The following is a 19935-nucleotide window of genomic DNA, read 5'->3' on the forward strand; positions in this document are numbered from 1 at the left end:
CAATCAAGTGTTCTGGAACTCCCATTCTCCGCAATGTTATCCATAATTTGTTAGGATCTACACAGTCGAATGCCTTTGGTTAGTCAATAAAACACAGGTAAGCATCTTTCTGGTATTCTCTGCTTTCAGCCAGGATCCACCTGGCATCAGCAATGATATCCCTGGTTCCACATCCTCTTGTAAATATGGCCTGAATTTCTGGAAGTTCCCTGTTGATATACTGCTGCAGCTGCTTTTGAATGATCTTCAGCAAAATTTTGCTTGCATGTGAGATTAATGAAATTATTAGATAATTTCTGTATTTAGTTGGATCACCTTTCTTGGGAATAGGCATAAATATGGATCTCTTCCAGTCAGCTGGCCAGGTGGCTGTCTTCCAAATTTCTTGGCATAGACAAGTGGGCACTTCCAGTGCTCCATCCGTTTGTTGAAACATCTCAATTGATATTCCATCAATTCCTGAAGCCTTGTTTTTCGCCAATGCCTTCAGTGCAGCTTGGACTTCTTCCTTCAGTATTATCAGTTCCTGATCATATGTTACCTCCTGAAATTGCTGAACGTTGACTAATTCATTTTGGTAAAGTGACTAGGTATTCCTTCCATCTCCTTTTGAAGCTTCCTGAGTCATTTAATATTTTTCCCATAGAATCCTTCAGTATTGCAACCCAAGGCTTGAATTCTTTCTTCAGTTCTTTCAGCTTAAGAAATGTTGAGTGTGGTCTTCCCTTTTGGTTTTCTATCTTCGGGTATTTGCAAATGTCATCATAATACTTTACTTTGTCTTCTCGAACTGCCCTTTGAAATCTTCTGTTCAGCTCTTAATCATTTTTTCCTTTTGCTTTAGGTACTTGACGTTCAAGAGCAAGTTTCAGAGCCTTTTCTGACATCCATTTAGGCCTTTTCTTTCTCTCCTGTCTTTTCAGTGACCTCTTGCTTTCTTCATGTATGATATCCTTGATGTCATTCCATAACTCGCCTGGTCTTCAGTCATTAGTGTTCTACGTATCAAATGTATTCTTGCAATGGTCTCTAAATTCAGGTAGGATATACTCAAGGTCATACTTTGGCTCTCACAGACTTGTTCTAATTTTCTTCAGTTTCAACTTGAACTTGCATATGAGTAATTGACAGTGTGATTCGCAGTTGGCCCCGGCCTTGTTCTGACCGATGATATCGAGCTTTTCTGTCACCTCTTTCCACAGATGTAATCGATTTGTTTCTTGTGTATTCCATCTGGCGAGGTCCATGTGTATAGTCACTGTTTATGTTGGTGAAAAAAGGTATTTGCAATGAAGAAGTCGTTGGTCTTACAAAATTCTATCATGAGATCTGCAGCATCGTTTATATCACCAAGACCATATTTTCCAACTACCTATCCTTCTTCTTCCTTTCCAACTTTCGCATTCCAGTCACCAGTAATTATCAATGTATCCTGACTACATGTTCAATCAATTTCAGACTCCAGAAGTTGGTAAAAAATTTTAATTTCTTCATCTTTGCCCTTAGTGGTTGGTGCATAAATTTGAATAATAGTTGTATTAACTGGTCTTCCTCGTAGGGGTATGGTGTTATCCTATCACTGACAGCATTGTACTTCAGGATAGATCTTGAAATATTCTTTTAGACTATGAATGCAATGCCATTCCTCTTCAAGCTGTCATTCCCAGCATAGCAGACCATCAAACCAAAACCAAACCCAGTGCTGTCAAGTCAATTCCGACTCAGAGACCCTATAGGACAGGGTAGAACTGCCCCACAGAGTTTCCAAGGAGCGCCTGGCGGATTCAAACTGCTGACCCTTTGGTTAGCAGCCTTAGCACTTAACCACTATGCCACCAGGGTTTCCACAGTAGACCATAAAAAAAAAAAAAAGGATTGTTCAATTCAAAAATGACCAATACCAGTCCATTTCGGCTCACTAATGCCTAGGATATCAATCTTTATGTGTTCCATTTCATTTTTGACAATTTCCAGTTTTCCTAGGTTCACACTTCATACATTCTACATTCCCATTATTAATGGATGTTTGCAGGTGTTACTTCTCATTTTGAGTCATGCCACGTCAGCAAATGAAGGTCGCAAAAGCTTGACTCCGTCCATGTCATTAAAGTCGACTCTACTTTGAGGAGACAGCTCTTCTCTAGTTGCATTCTGAGTGCCTTCCAACTTCAAGGGCTCATTTTCCAGCACTATATCAGCCAATGTTCCACTGCTATCCATAAGATTTTCACTGGCTAATTCTTTTCAGAAGTAGACTGCCAGGTCCTTCTTTCTAGTCTGTCTTAGTCTGGAAGCTCAGCTAAACCTGTCCTCAATGGGTGACCCTGCTGGTATTGGAATACTGGTGGCATAGCTTTCAGCATCACAGCAACACACAAGCCCCCACAGTATGACAAACTGACAGATGTGTGGGGGCAGAGGAGCCTAGTTGAACTATATTAATTTCAAGTTGTCATTTATATTAAAGTTATCCCAATGGTTGACTTAGAAATCCCAGATAAATCCTATGATCCTATTAAATTTGAACTAATCTAGTTTTCCCAGGAATCAACATCAGCCAAAGAGAAAGCCAGACTAAACGGCTCATAATTTTTCAAATTGGGTCAGAGCCTCGGTTCAGCATTCTGGCTTGGATGATGAAACCAGAAAAGAACCATATAGGGAATAACCCTTTTTGAATTCTTCAAAAAGTTCAAGATAATCTCGTACTTTTCCCAGTTTTTATTAATAGCAACTTATGGATCTGTCATCTTAAAACATTTTACATTTTCATTATACCCAGTAATCCTACCTATTAAATCAAATTAGTATGGCTGATATTCATGGAAGTAGTATATACTCCTTTCTAAAAGGAATGGCCTCAGGCCCAGAATATTTAGCAGCTTCTCAGAAGAGATAGAGCCCAGGTTACATACTAAAGATGGCATTTAATGTTATCCAAGATCTCCATACCATATTCTTATATAATGTCATGGCCTTCAAAAAATGGATCGAAAGCCCAGCCCTCAAAACAGACAAAGTGTATCAGTCAATGTTTAATTAGGTAAAGGAAAATTACTCTAGGTATTTTATCTATCTGAGGTATCAAAGAGTATGATTCACAGGACTTATTCAGAAGTCACCACAAACTTCATATCCGCCATCTGCCTATGGATCAATCTGCTGCTGCCAGAAGAGACCAGCGGCTTCCCTTTTTCTTCTACCTTCCAAATATCACTCGGTTTCTTCCAGTTGTTGAAATGTATGTCAAACCTTTCAGAGAAATACGGAAAATATAATTTTCCGCTTTCTAGCCATTGGGATGGCCCAAGAGAGTTTAAAGAAATGACATCTCGCATATTTAGAAAGAAAGACAAAATCAGCCCAAGAGCAAGCAGAGTGTACAAACAAGTATTTACCTACACTACATCACTGAAAAGCAAATGTCTAGAGAGAGCTGTCAATTATAACAGTAACAAGTTTCCAATTATAATATTAATAAAATGATAATAAATACTTGGCAACTAGGTAAACAAATGAAAGGAAAATGAACAAGGAAGGAAGAAAGGGAGAAAGACAAGAAAAAAGTGAGAAACAAAGAACTTGTTCTAGAAGAAACTGTTACCCAAGGAACAGAAGAAAACCTACAAATGCTTTCAACTGTACAATAATTTAAGAATATGAACTCAATAAAACTCAAAAAATTCAAAATCTAGATGATAAAACAAATGAATAAGATGGAAAGAAAAACTTTAGATTGAAGAAAGCAAGTTGAAAATTAAAACATTAGAGACTTAATCATAGCATGAGAAAAAGCAATGATATAAATAGACTTACTAAAAGTCAAATTATTGGCATTCAGGAAAGGCCTAGTATAATAAAATAAAGCAGAAGAAAAAAGTTTAAGGCAATTAGGTAAAAGATGGCAGATACGTGGGAGATTTCAGGTCTGCAGAAAAATAGCAAAAGACTGATTTTTAATCTCCCTCTCACCACCTTCCCCCAAAACATCACGTCAACAACAAGGAGTACAAATAAAACCACACAATGCTCATCCTTGCAGCATTTCTGGAAGACATAGAACGATGTAACCTTCAAATTACCTGTAAAAAGAAAAAGAAAGAAAACCCAACACTCCTGCCACAGAAAGACTGTATGTAGGTGTAAAGCACAAGGAAGGAGAGGCTTAAAAGATTCTGTGTTAAAGAGGAGAAGGAAGTGGAGAACTTATAAGAAGAAAAAAAGGGAGAAAGAGAGGGAGGGAGGGAAGAAGGAAGGAAGGTAGAAAGGAAGAAAGAAAGAGAGAAAAAAACCTCCAGAAAAAGAAATTGCAACAATGCCAAAATACAGAACACAGACTAAAACTTCTTAGTTCACGGTCCTGGATATGAGAAAGGGGCCATAAGTGGCATCTTAGAAGAACTATTGTTTCCAGAAAGAATCAGATGTATACAGAAGAGGTGGAGATGAGGCACTGAAGACAAGGAGGAAATGAGAGAAATGAGGAATCCTGCAGAAATGAATGAACCTTGTCCCATCATTCACCACAAACACCACCACCCGTAAAATAAACTGTACAGAAGAGTGCACATTCAAATTAGGAATCCCACTCATGAAATGAGTAAGAACAGTAAAAAGCAGGTAACATACAAATCAACTGCAACATGTCAGGAACAGTGAATAAAACCTTTTCTGTTGATGAAAAGGCTTGACCAAAACTCTAACTACAAAATTGAAAGAAAAAAAAAATTGTAGCACGAAACTTCAAACTAAATTATATAGTCTCAAACAAACATTTGGGGATATAGTAAAATGACATAAATAATAAATATAAAAACAAAGAACAGAAGTGGATACAAAAGCAGGAAGGAATATCATGGGCATTATTAAATTCATGAAAGAGAAGGAAAAATATATTTTAAAAAATGAAGATTAGATTGCAAGGTGCTTAAGGGAGGATAAATTCAAATAAAAACTTCATGAAGGACATTTAAAAAAAGCAGCAAAACAACCAAAAGCAGATTCATGACTAAAGAAAGAAAAAAAGGGGGAGGGGGGGATGTCAGAAAAAAGTGGTTAGAAAGTAAAGACAGAAAAAGGAAGTTGAACATATAGGTATTTGAAAGGTATTATGGACATTTATAATAGGTGATCCTGAAGAAGAAACTCAAAATAATCTAACAGAACTAATATTAAAAACTATAAATCCAAGAAAAAATTCCAGAAATAAAAGAAGACCGAAATCTACTCAATGAATGGGCCCACCGGGTAATGAGACGTATTATAATAAAATTATTTAACTTAAAGGATAAGTCAGAAAAATTGTCTAGGTCTTCAGGCCAAAAAGAAAAAAAAAAAGAAGAACTTACCAAGGCAAACTTTAACAGATTTCTAAAAATAATATACAGAGAAATGCAACAAGAGAGTACAATTTTCAAGAAACTAAAGGAAAGAAAACCAAGTGTATTTATCCAACCAAGCTTCTTTCAAAGTATTAAGGCCATCCAAACACAGTTTTGAAATTGCCACAACTCAAGGAACACATGATCGCTTCCAAAGGAATCTACTAGAGGGTGACTTTCATCCAACCAATACATGACTCCAAATACTTTGCAAAAGAAACTTGGTGAGCATTTTTTTAGTTTAATTTGAAGAGCTAAGAACTGTGAAAGAGTAAAATCATAAATTGAAGAATATGTAACCATTACCAGTCTATCAACTCACTGTACTGTGTGTGGCAGTACAGTGGTTAAGCGTTTGGCTGCTAACCTAAAGGTCAGCTGTTCAAATTCATCAGCCACTCCTTGGAAACCCTATGAGGCAGTTCTTCTCCGTCCTATAAGGTCGCTATGAGTTGGAATCAACTTGACAGCTACGTGTTTGGTTTTTTGGTTTGGCAGAAGCTTCCATGTTGCTACGATGCTGGAAGCTATGTTGCTGATGCTTCAAACACTAGCAGATTCACTCATAGTGGACAGGTTTTCAGTGGAGGGTCCAGACTAAGACAAAAGAAAAGCCTGGCAATCTACTTCCAAAAATTAGCCCATGAAAATCTTATGAATCAGAACATTGTCCAACATGCTTCTTTGGACGCAGCATCAATTGCTAGAGGAGGACATCATGTTTGGTGAAGTACAGGACCAACAAGGGTAATGGAGACTTGGTGAGATGGATTGGCACAATAGATGCAATGATGGACTCAAACATGCTGGCATTCACAAGGTTGACGCAAGTCCAGGCAATATTTCATTCTGTTGTACAGAAGGTCACCATGAGTCAGAGACAACTCAACAGCACCTATCTATTTGTGTTCTGGCTAAGTAGAAAAATTCAATAAAAATGAGAGAAAGGGAAAAAGTAGGATAGGATTTTTGACTGTTTTAAATGGGAATGAAAGGATGTCATAAAATACTGGCAGATAGTGAGAAGTTAAGTAAGAAAAAAGGGAATTGAGGGCACTATAAAAACTCTCAGTCCGGAACACTTTCTAACTCATTCTATGGGGCTACAATCACTCTGATGCCAAAGCCAGACAAAGATACCACATACAAAAAAGAAAACTACAGACCAATACCTTTTTATGAGTATAGATGCAAAAACTCTCAACAAAATACTAGCAAGCCAAATCCAGAGACTATGAAAAGGATTAGATGCCATGATCAAGTGGGATTTATCCCAGGAATGTAAGGGTTGCTCAATATTAGAAAATCAATCAACGAAATACACCACATTAACAGAACAAAGGAAAAGAACCACATGATCATTTCAATTGATGCAGATAAGGCATTTGTCAAAATCCAACACCCTTTTTATGATAAAAACACTCAACAGGCTAGGATTAGAAGGGAAATTCCTCAATTTGATAAAGGACATTTATAAAAACCCACAGCTAACACCATACTCAGTGGAGAAAACCTGGGTGCTTTCCCCTTAAGAAACAATACAAGGATGTTCACACTCTCCACTGCTTCTCAATATTGTACTGCAACTTCTAAACACAGAAATTAGGCAAGATAAAGAAATATAAGTTATCCAAATTGGGGGGGGGAGTAAAACTACCCCTTTTTGCAGATGACAAAATCCTATATATAGAAGACCCTAAAGAATCCTTAAGAAAGCTACTAGAGCTAATAAACAAATTAACCAACGTGGGAAGCTTACAAAGTCAACACACAAAAATCAGTCGGGTTTTTATTTATCAGCAATGAGCAATCAGGAAAGGAAACTAAGGAAACAATTCCATTAACAGCAGCAGTTAAAAAAATTAACTATTTAGGAATAAATTTAGCCAAGGGGGTGAAAGACTTGCACGCTAAAAACTATAAAACATTACTGAAGTAAATTGAAGAAGACATAAATAAATGGAAAGATATTCCATGTTCATGGATTAAAGACTTAGTATTATTAAGATGTCAACACCGTCTAAAGCAATCTATAGATTCAACACAATCATCATCAAAATTCCAACAGACTTCTTCACAGAAATGGAAAAACCAATGCTCAAATTTATATGGAACTGCAGGGGTCCCAAATCCCCAAAACAATCTTGAGAAAGAATGAATTAGGACTCACACATCCCAATCACAAAACATATTATAAAGCTACAGTAACCAAAACAGTCTGGTACCGGTATAATGATAGACAAATAGCATTACAATTGGTAGTCCAGAAATAAACTCACGCATGTATCCATGATCAGTTGGTTTTTGAAAAGGGTGTTAAGTTCATCCAGTGGGGAAAAGAATAGTGTTTAATAAATGGTGCTGGGACAAATGGATTTCCATAACCCAAAGAATGAAGATGGACCATACCTCACACCAAACTAACTCAAAATGGATGTAAAGGACCTAAATGTAAGAATTAAAACCACAAAATTCTTAGAAGAAAACATAGAGGTAATGCTTCAGAAGCTAGTTTTTAACAATGAAATTTTAGATATGACACTGAAAGCATGAGCAACAAAAGACAAAATAGATAAATTAGACTTCATCAAAATTAAAAACTTTTGCTCATTGAAAGACTTGATCAGCAAATTTTGGAAACCATGTAAGGTTTGGAAACTTGATAAGTGTTTAATATTCAGAGTATGTAAATAATTTCTACAACTGAACAAAAAAAAGACAAACAACTCAATCAAAAATTGGGTAAAAGACTTGAATAGGCATTTCACCAAAGAAGAAATGCAAATAATCAGCAAGCACCTGAAAAGATCCTCGTCTTCATTAGGAAAATGCAAGTCAAAGCCGCAATGAGATATCACTTCACATCCATTAAGATTTCTATGATTAAAAAACGGAAAACAACAGGTGTTGGCAAGGATATGAAGAACCTGGAGCCCTCGTGCATTGCTGATGGGATTGTAAAATATTATAGTTGCTGTGGAAAACAGTTTGGAAGTTCCTCAAAAAGTTAAATATATGATCCAGCAACTCCACTCCTAGGTATATACCTGAGAGTATTGAAAGCAGGAAGGCAAACATATATGTTCACCAGTGTTCACTGTACACAATAGCCAAAAGGTGGAAACAGCCTAAATGCCCATCAACAAATGAACGGATAAACAAAATATGGTATATTTATACCATGGAGTATTACTTAGTCATAAAGAAAAATGAAGTCCAGATATATGCTACGACAGGATGAACCTTGAAAAAAAATTTGCTGAGTGAAATAGTCACAAAAGGACAAATATTATATGATCCCACTTATATGAAATATCTAGAACAGGCAAGTGTATAGAGACCTAAGTTTATTAGTGGTTACCAGGGATGGCAGGAGAGAGGGAGTAAAGGGGACTCACTGCTTAGGGAACACTAAGTTTCTGTTAAGAATGGTGGAAAAAATTGGAAACAGATAGTGGTGATGATTGAATGACAAGATGAATGTGATTAATGCCACTGAATTGTTCATGTAAGAAAATGATGAAATGGTAAATGTTTTATTACATATATACTTACCACAATAAAAAAGTATTAATCTTGGACTCCAGACTTCCTGGATCCATGGAAGCTGGAGGAACCCCTGAAACTATTGCCCTGAGATAATCTTTAATGCTTACACCAAAAATATCCCCTGAAGTCTTCTTAAAAACAAACAATAGTTTAGCTTAACTTGTAAAAAAAACGGTCTGCCTTGAGCATTATGCTCTTTCAAGAACTACCTACATGGGATCAAATCGACAACAGCAACTTGAAAGATTAGATAGGAACCTTAGGGGGCAGTGAGTTTATGTTCATGAGGGAGGAACAAATCTGTAGAGTGAGATTGGTCGTACAACTCAATGAATGTAATCGATGTTACTTAATGGTACATGCAGAAACTGTTAAATTGGCGTATGTTATGCCGTGTATATGCTCAACAACCACAAAATAAATAAAATTGAAAAAAACAAAAAAAGGTATTAATCTAAAAGTAACCACTAGAATAAAAGTATAAACCTTCTTAAATACCAAAATAACATATAAATAACAAAAAGCAAAGAGGTCACACCAAATAGAGAAATAGCCACAATAAATATAATATACACAATAATTTCAGTGTAAAGAGAATGGGACAAAATAGAGACTATAGAGAATCCTATCAATAAATGTGACTAGGTTTAATGCGCCCAGTGAAATAAAAATATTTCCAGATTGGCTTATAAAACAAAATACAACTCTCTGCTATATACAAGAGACACATTTAGAACACAGTGATTCAAGAAGGCTGAAATAAAGGGATGGACAAGCACTTACCAGGCAAATAGAAGCTAAGAAATCATAAGCTGCAATCACGATACCAGACAAAGTAAATTTCAAGGCAAAAAAAAAAGGAGCTTTTGTAACATTAAAAGCCACATTCCACATAAAAATATAACAGTTATGAGTACATATATACTAAACAGCACAGTAATCACATATCTAAAACAAAAATTACAGGTGATGATGAAAGAAATATAAAGAAACGGTAGTAACAGCAGACTTGAACATATCTCCCTTAATGTGAAACAACTCATTTGGACAAAAACTAAGTAAGAATATAAAAGGTCTAAACAGCATGATCGATAAGGTTGATATTTGGATATACACCTACTCCTTATTGACTATCTTGGTATCTGATATTTCGCATTTACAACAATAGTAAAAAATCTACTATCGGATTACTTTGCACATTAACAAGGTGGCAGGCATGGTGTCAACAGCTGCGGAGGGTCTCCCACCTCCAGGAGAGTCTCTGGGTGGCCTCTGGGAAGCTGGGCCACACTGCCCTGTGCCCTCTACTCCCTCCTACTGGCAGGGGCACGGAGTCCAGCTGTCATGCAGGGCCAGCCTCCTATGCAGCCTAAGGCCCTGCAATTCAAATTGCAGTGGGTAAGAAGGCAAAAAAGAAAAACACATTGGAGATGGTGTCTGGAAGAAATGCACGCAAGTTTAATTACATTCCAAAGTGAACCAAACTGGTTCTGAAGCCTCCACCTTGATGGGGTTGGGTGCGTGTATGTGGCCAGGTTCTTAGTGCTCTCTCAAGTAGCCCTGGGCCTGAGCAACTCACCAGCCCCAGAGGGTAGAACAGGCTCCAGGATCATAAACACAGGACTTGCAGGGGTGGGAGTGGAGCCCTGGAGGCAGCTCCCAGAGGGAAGCTCTGACCCAGCACAGGAGGAAGGTGAAGTGGTTAAGCCTTGGGCTCTCCAGCACACAGGCCAGCTTTATCCAGCTTTGTCTCCTCCAAGCCTTCTCCACAGAGGAATAATCCATAACTGGACTTGTCACAGTGATGAACGCATCAGTAAATCTTTGGTTTTTATTATTTCTATGACATTTTCTAAATTAAAAAAAATCAGATATATGGATGGTCTGAAAACAGAAAAAAAAATCCTCCAGTTTTGCGTAACACCAATTTTCGCATAACAACCTGGTCTTTGCAATCTAACCATGTCCATAAGTGAGGAGCAGGTATATGCCAAATACCATACACTGATAATGAAAGCATATTTTTTCTTCTCAAATGCACATAGGCTATTTATAAAACATAGACTATTTAAAAACTCATACCAACCCCATGGGAAAGGGTAGAACTGCCCCATAGAGTTTCCAAGGAGTACCTGGTGGATTCGAACTGCCGGCCTTTTGGTTAGCAGACATAGCTCTTAACCACTATGCCACCAAGGTTTCCAATAGGAGCTAGAAACCCAGAACAGGTACCTGCTAGCTCAATGCTGCCTGTGTGTCCACCCAGAGGCTGTGGCCACAAAGGAGGCCAGCCCCACGCAGCAGCTGGACAGAGTCCCCTGCAGGCAAGAGGGACTGGAAGCTGCCTGAGACCCTCCTCAAGGGAGGGAACACTCCACAGCCATTGCTGCCATGCCTACCGCCTTGTTAATGTGCAAAATAATCAGATGGTAGATTTTTTACTAATGTTGTAAATGTGAAATGTCAGATAACGAGAGTCAATAAGTGAAGAGTGGATGTAGAATCACTGGAAAGTAAGGTCAAAAGAATTTAGTCAAAAGAAAACAGGGAAAAAAAGGGAAACAAAGAAGAGGTGGAACAATATAAAACAAATTAAAAAAATAAAACAAATAGCAAGATTTAAATCTAACCATATCAATAACCCATGACTTGTCTGAGCCTCGGGTTGCAATACTGAAGGATTCTATGGGCAAAATATTGAACAACGCAGAAAGTATCAAAAGGAGATGGAAGGAATACAAATAGTCACTGTACCAAAAAAGTTGGTCAACGTCCAATCATTTCAGGAGGTAGCATACAATCAAGAACAAATGACACTGAAGGAAGAAGTCCAAGCTGCACTGAAGGCACTGGCAAAAAAACAAGCCTCCAGGAATTGATGGAATATCAGTTGAAATGGAGGCAATGCTGGAAGTGCTCACACATCTCTGACAAGAAATTTGGAATGAAGCTATCTGGCTAGCCAATATGCCCACTCCAAAGAAAGATGATCCAATGAAATGCAGAAATTATCATACAGTATCATTACTATCACATGCAAGTAAAATTTTGCTGAAGGTTATTCAGAAATGGTTGCAGCAGTACATCAAGAGGGAACTGCCAGAAATTCAAGCTGGATTCAGAACAGGACATGGTACAAGGGATATCACTGCTCATGTCAGCTGTATCTTGGCTGAAAGCAGAAAATACCAGAAAGATGTTTACCTCTGTTTTATTGACTACACAAAGGCATTCGACTGTGTGGATCATGACAAATTATAGACAACATTGCGAAGAATGGGAATTCCAGAACACTTAATTGTACTCACACAGAACCTGTGCGTAGACCAAGAGTCAGTCATTCAAACAGAACAAATACGGTTTAAAATCAGAAAACGTGTGTGTCAAGGCTGTATCCTTTCACCATACTTATTCAATCTGTATGCTGAACAAATAATCCTAGAAGCCAGGCTATACCAACAGGAACGAAGCATCAGGATTGGAGAAAGACTAACTAACAATCTGTGATGTGCACATGACAAAATCTTGCTTGCTGAAAGTGAAGAGGACTTGAATCACATGCTGATGAAGATCAAAGACTATAGCCTTCAGTAAAGAAAACAAAAATCAGCATAAAGAAAACACCTTAACATACAGAAAACAAAAATCCTTACAACTGAACCAATAAGTAACATCGTGATGAATGCAGAAAATGCTGAAGTTGTCATGGATTTCATTTTATTTGGACTCACAGTCTACACCCATGGAAGCAGCAATCAAGAAATCAAATGATATATTGCATTGGGCAAATCTGCAAAAGATCTCTTTAAAAAATTAAAAAACAAAAAGGACTAAAGTGTGCATGATCCAAGTCATGGTATTTTCAATCACCTCAGACACATGCAAAAGCTGGACAATGAATAAAGAAGAGCAAAGAATTGATGCCTTTGAATTATGATGTTGGCAAAGAATATTGAATATACCACAGTCTGCCATAAGAATGAACAAGTCTGTCTTGAATGAAGTACAGCCAGAATGCTCCTTAGATGCAAGAAGGTGACACTCTGTCTCACTTACTTTGGACATGTTATCAGCAGGGACCAGTCCTTAGAGAAGTACAACGTGCCTGGTAAAGTAGAGGGTCAGAGAAAAAGAGGAGGACACTCAACAAGATGGATTGACAAAGTGGCTGCAACAATGGGCTCAAACATAGCAACAAATGTGAGGATGGTCCAGGATCAAGCAGCATTTCATTCTTTTGTGCGTGATATTGCAATGACTCAGAACCAACTAGAAAGCACCTAATAACAAAAACATATCAATAATTGCATTAAATATAAATGCTCTAAACAGGCCAAATAAAACCAGAGATTGTAAAATGGATAAAAAAGCAAGATCCAACTATATGCTGCCTACAAGAAATCCACTTTAAATACGAAGACACAAATCAGTAAAAGCAAAAAGATGAAAAGATACATCATACTAGCACTAGTCAAAAAAAAGCTGGAGTCTCTATATTAATATCAGATAAAGTAATCAAGGAAACAAAAGGATACCCACTCTCACTATTTCTATGTCATTATACCAGCAGTTCTAGAAAGGGCAATAAGATAAGAAAAATGAATAAAACTGTTGTTGTTGTTAGGTCCCGTCGAGTTGGTTCTGACTCATAGCGACCCTATGCACAGCACAACGAAACACTTCCCGGTCCTGAGCCAACCTTACAATCATTGTTATGCTTGAACTCACTGTTGCAGCCACTGTGTCAATCCACCTCGTTGAGGGCCTTCCTCTTTTCCACTGACCCTGTACTCTGCCAAGCATGATGTTCTTCTCCAGGGACTGATCCCTCCTGACAACATGTCCAAAGTATGTAAGAAGCAGCCTCGCTATCCTTGCCTCTAAGGAGCATTCTGGTTGTACTTCTCCTAAGACATTTGTTCGTTCTTTTGGCAGTCCATGGTATATTCAATATTCTTTGCCAACACCACAAATTCAAAGGCATCAACTCTTCTTTGGTCTTCTTTATTCATTGTTCAGCTTTCACATGCATATGATGCAATTGAAAATACCAGGGCTTGGGTCAGGCGCACCTTAGTCTTCAGGGTGACATCTTTGCTCTTCAACACTTTGAAGAGGTCCTTTGCAGCAGATTTGCCCAATGCAATGCGTCTTCTGATTTCTTGACTGCTGCTTCCATGGCTGTTGATTGTGGATCCAAGTAAAATGAAATCCTTGACAACTTCAATCTTTTCTCCGTTTATCATGATGTTGCTCATTGGTCCAGTCGTGAGGGTTTTTGTTTTCTTTATGTTGAGGTGTAATTCATACTGAAGGCTGTGGTCTTTGATCTTCATTAGTAAGTGCTTCAAGTCCTCTTCACTTTCAGCAAGCAAGGTTGTGTCATCTGCATAATGCAGGTTGTTAATGAGTCTTCCTCCAATCCTGATGCCCCGTTCTTCTTCATATAGTCCAGCTTCTCGAATTATTTGTTCAGCATAGAGATTAAATAGGTATGGTGAAAGAATACAACCCTGACGCACACCTTTCCTGACTTTAAACCAATCAGTATCCCCTTGTTCTGTCTGAACAACTGCCTCTTGATCTATGTAAAGGTTCCTCATGAGCACAATTAAGTGTTCTGGAATTCCCATTCTTCACAGTATTATCCATAGTTTGTTATGATCCACACAGTCAAATGCCTCTGCATATCAATAACAAAAAAGATTAGGAGAAAAAAATTCTGTTCCTCAAGAACTACTTGTAGTGTCAAAATCTGTGTCAGTCAGTGTTCAATCGGAGAAACAGAACCAGTGAGAGATATAGATTAGGATATTTATTGCAATAACTGGTTTATGTGATGAGGGGGCTGGGTAGCATCTGACACACGCATAGTGAGGATGCTTCTTAAAAAAAAAAAAAAGATGTATGGGCAAGTTCTGTGTTCTTCAAAAATGCCAGTGTTTCAAAAGGCAAAGAAAGACTATGCAAATGTTCCAGATTAAATGAGACCAAAGGCACGTAACTAAATGCAATACCCAATTCTACACTGAATCCTATACTGGAGAGTGAAAATACTATAAAGGACATTATTAGGAAAACTGACAAAATCGGAATATGAGTAACAGGTCAGTTAAAACTTATCTATGTAAAATTTGCTAAAGTTGATAACTGTACAAATTTTAAATAACATGATATCCCTATTGTTAGAAAGTGTACCCTGAAGTATTCAGGGGTATCTCTATGTAAATTACCCTCAGATGTTTCAGAAAGAAATTTACGTGTGTGTGTGTGTGTGTGTGTGTACACACATTCACAGAGAGGTCCTCAATAATTACTTACTGAATAAATGGAGATACTCATTTTCAAAAGGAGTAACAATTGACAATCTGGGTGATGAAAAGAAAGAAGAAAATTCATGGATTTTAAAGGTGTGAGGTCAAGATAAGGTGGGAAAATGTATAGTTTATGCAAAATTAATACTGATCTAAAGTTTCTAGAATACTTCTAACAGTTCCAAATTCTTTGTGCACTATTTGGTGACCCCTGGTTCTCGTGAGTGTAATTATAACTAGAATTCTAGATTCTACAATTTTTGACAACGTAGAAATTAAATTTGTTATAATCCAATTATAGAGCTACGACATTGATATTATAAAGTAAATCAAAATTTAAATTGATTTTCTTTACATGCATAGTTTCAACAAATTCTAAGAGATAGATTTCTCTCAGACTTGAATATTCAGAAACTGTAATTACCAAAGAACATGGCTCTTTGTTCTTTGAGGTATGAATTATTCATTCTAGTTGTTTGATTATTGCAAAATTCATATCTAAACCTTTCACTACAAATTCAGTATGTGACATGCAAATAACTAGCATAATAACGTATTCATGAATTGGACGGCAACTTTCCCTTTCTGTAATGATTGAATAATAGTAGTTTCAGAATGAAATATAGGCAACATGGGATAAAATAAGAGAGGCTGGAGCAAACCAAAATGCAACATCATTTACCACTATATTTTCAACTCCCCACTATAAACCTGTTGCCATCAAGTCAATTCTGACTCATAGCGGCCTTACAGGACAGAGTAGAATTGCCCCATAGTGTCTCCAAGGAGCAGCTGGTGGATTCGAACTGCCAACCGTTTGGTTAGCAGCCGAGCTTTTAACTACCATGCCATCATCTACCACTATATTTTCAATGCTCCACAATAGTTTGTTTTATTCATTACAACTCAAGCTACAGGATTTCCCAGTACTGGATGTTCACTACAGGTAAAGCCACATTGTCCACCTAGAAATTTTTTTTCCACAATGATACATGAATATTCTTTATGTCCAACTATTTTCAAATTCTGATTGACTCTGCCTGTACTTAGAATCTGAAACAACTCCAGACTTTCCTTACCCTAGGAGAAGTATGAAAAAATATCTTCATTTATCACTCAAAAGTGTTCTAAGAAACAGGATAACATTCCCAGCATGCTTTTCAAATCTCTTTTCTGATAGGTCATAATTTTCTTCCAGTGTTTAGCCCTACTGTCCTACTCTTTCAATAGAAAGTGCCAAAACCACTGGCTCGAGAGCAAGATTGGGTCTTCCATAGCACTTCAAGATATCAGATAAAATCTGACTCATTAGTGTATCCTACTGACAAATGTATTTTAACCCATTGTTTAAGACATAACCCTCAAAAATATTGTTTTAGTTTTCTGTAGCTACATAACAACCTACCACATCTTGGTGGCTTAAAACAATACCCATTTGTTAGATCATGGTTCTGCAGGGCAGAAATCCAATGTGGCATAACTGGGTTCTCCATTCAGGGTCCACACAGCCAGCATCAAACTTACACAGCCAGCATCAAACTTTAAGCTGGGTGAGTCCTCATCTGGAGAGTCTGAAGGGAATTCCACTTCCAATCTCATTCAGGTTGTTCAAAGCATTTAGTTCTTTGCAGTTGTAGGACTTAGGTCCTGGTCTCCGGGATGACTCTCAGCTGGGGGCCCCTCTCAGTTCCTCAGGCTGCCATGTTCTTTCTCACCGGGCCCCATCATCTTCAAGAATTTCTCATGTGTTAGATCCCCCTCCTGCTTCAAATCCCTCTGCCTTTGTTTTCAGACACCAGTCAGAGCAAAGGCTCTGCTTTTAAAAGGGACTGACTTGATTAGATTAGGCCCAGATAATTTTCCTACCTTAAGGGCTAAAAGAGCAGTTTGACAGACAGAAAAAAAAAAAAAGTTGCCAGTGACATCCAAGATGACATTTTCCTGCACATATCTACACAAAGTTCAGGTTTAATAAAACCCTCACTTCCTGTGACACTGTATTTGTTTTATTCTGAATATGGTAGGGGACAAGCAGTTCGAGCCCTTACAGTCAATAGCAGATCTACACCTACCCAGTTAATTTGGCTATTTGGCCTAGAACTTACCTAGAATTCTTATTCTAGGGACAATTCTCATTGTCTTATTTACATTTTATTCAGACCCTTGAGTAGGTTGCTTCTGTTAAGAAAAAGACTCTAATTTCCTTCAAGTTTCAGAAAATTCAGGAAGCATGGCCAAGGTTCATAAAGAGTTTAAAAATATGAGATACAGAATTTTTAAGCTTGGGTTCTAAGCAAACCATAAAAAAAAAAAAAAAACCCTTGCTGTTGAGTCGATTCCAACCCATAGTGACCCTACAGAACAGAGTAGAACTGCCCCATAGGGCTTCCAAGGCTGTAATCTTTAAGGAAGTTGACTACCGCATCTTTCTCTCCAGGAGCAGCTGGTGGGTTTGAACCTCTGATCTTTCAGTTAGCAGCCATGTGCTTAACCACTGCACCACCAAAGCTCCAAAATCAAACCACAGGAGGCTAAAAAGTTTTAAGCTGGCAAAGAAATAACAAAGCCATGTGCATGATTTGATCTCCATGAAGATCACCTGTGTCCTAAGAGGGGCGAGAAGAAGAATTTTCAACTTCTGTATAAGAGTCCAGGCTTATATTCATGTAGTTTTAAAAAACAACCTACACTCTCTCCTTCTCGTTCTGTGAAGGACACTGAATCAAATTTCTCACTGTTGGAAAAAAAGAGGGGTATGAAATACTAAGATAGCTTAACTAGGTTATGTTTTAGAGCTTTTTCAATTCATACAAATTGGAAAAATCATCATGTTTCCAGTTCAGAAAAGGATGGTAGAGAACACTGAACTAGCAAAAACTAAAAAAAAATATATATACTATGAATTGTTCAAGTCGACGAAGCTGGTAAGTAGCAGAGGAGGATCTCTTAAACTTGATTTTCTGACTTCAATATAGTGCTACTTCCCTTTTTTGGACAGCCTCTTTCTTGAGATTTGTGTTTACTTTGATGAATGGGAGAGCAACTTTCCCATTCAGTTTAGTGGGAAAAGGTGATTAAAGAAGAAAGCCTCCATCGCCATTCAGTATGTGACACGGAATTGGCTAGATCTTTTTTCTTAAGGTTAAAGTTATTCGCTAAGCTTAGATGAGGGAGAATTGATGGACATATCCTAAAATATGACATACGTTACCAGTTACCCCGGCATTACCCACACCTATACCGAAGGAGCCCTTGTGGCACCGTGGTTAAGAGTTTAACTGCTAACCAAAAGTTTGGCAGTTTGAATCCACCAGCCACTCCTTGGAAACCCTATGCGGGCAGTTCTACTCTGTCCTATATGGTTGCTAGGAGTTGGAACCAACTCGACAGGAATGGGTTTTTGGTTTTGTTTTATATACAGGTGGATATCTAAAATTCTCTCGGTAAATAAGAATTTCCACAACTTTCATCCTACTAAGTTGTAAATTTGTAGTGGAGCTAATGTACTTTGTTCCTGAGCTCTGAAAGTCAGATTCTTAAGTCTAGTTATAAACCCAAAACCCTTATAGTACTTTGAAATCTCCCAAGCCTACATATTTGACATGCACAAATATCGCAAATCATCTGCTGTACAAGACCTGTAAATGAGTGGGAACCTAAACATACAGATAACATTTTTTAAGAACCAATGCTATAATTTCCATGTGTACCTAAATCTATTCAAATTGTTCTTATGATTTCTTTTTGTAAAAAACAGAATTAAAATCTTAAGCAAGATTTCAATGAACAAGGCAGATTTAAGCACATGCTGGATAACTAGAATAGAAAAAAATAAGAAAATTATAAAAACGCTTTTTGACTAAGAAAAATCGTGGGAATGTGAAGTTTAAGGCAGGCGTCATGAACCATCAGAATCACTCTGAGACCAAAGAGTCTTTAAAATGCAGAGGCAATAAAACTAATGGTGGAATTCCCAGGGCCAAATCAAGTCTGAGGCTTCACCATTCCACAGAGCAAAGAAAGAGCTCATGTTGAGGGGGACATGTGTGGAGGGGGCTTAAGAGACAAACTGATATACACACATCACAAGGAAGAGATGCAATGTGGGGAATGGGAGAAGAGGAAGCAGAATACACACAGAGAGAAAGCAGGCGATTAGAGGCAGCTTGGAAAGTCTAAGAAATTGGCTTTGTGGTGAAAGTCTTAGAGAGCCAGCCTAGAAGAAATACTTCTGGGGGAAAGCTAGTGGGAGATATTACCAAGACTTGGATCAAGTCATCTGAATGGGGTTTTAAGTCTCTTGCACTTGTTATTCCATGAAACAATGATATAATGGATACAGTGCCTACCCTGTGCCCAGCATTGTACCACGGGCCTAGAACATGATGGTGAATGAAGGCACACGTGAAGCCTGCTTGACCTGATAATGTTCTCTAACGTCTCCCCACTTCTGTAAGCACCTCAACAAAAAGCTAGTGATTTCTCAACACAGAGGGCCTTCACTGGCTGAAACACAGGCAAACACATGTACATTATTACCAACTAACAGGAACAATTTCTAAGCATTTTCTCCCTGCTCTGAGCCTTGTACTTGATGATACTTTGTGGTGGGGAAGGGGAAAATTATGATTACAGTGTAGTCAGTTCTAATGGGGCTGGATTCATTTGTGAGTATGCCCAGCAAGCTTTCC

The 19935-nt window shown here is 37.8% G+C and overlaps 1 protein-coding gene across 1 annotated transcript in view; it reads right to left on the minus strand.

The window, feature by feature from the left end:
- The window catches only part of LOC111751558 (uncharacterized), a 360216-nt gene that overhangs the window by 52692 nt on the left and 287589 nt on the right, over positions 1-19935 (minus strand). The window lies entirely within an intron of this gene.

Source organism: Loxodonta africana, chromosome 15 (assembly GCF_030014295.1).
Source record: "Loxodonta africana isolate mLoxAfr1 chromosome 15, mLoxAfr1.hap2, whole genome shotgun sequence".
Lineage (NCBI taxonomy): Eukaryota > Metazoa > Chordata > Mammalia > Proboscidea > Elephantidae > Loxodonta > Loxodonta africana.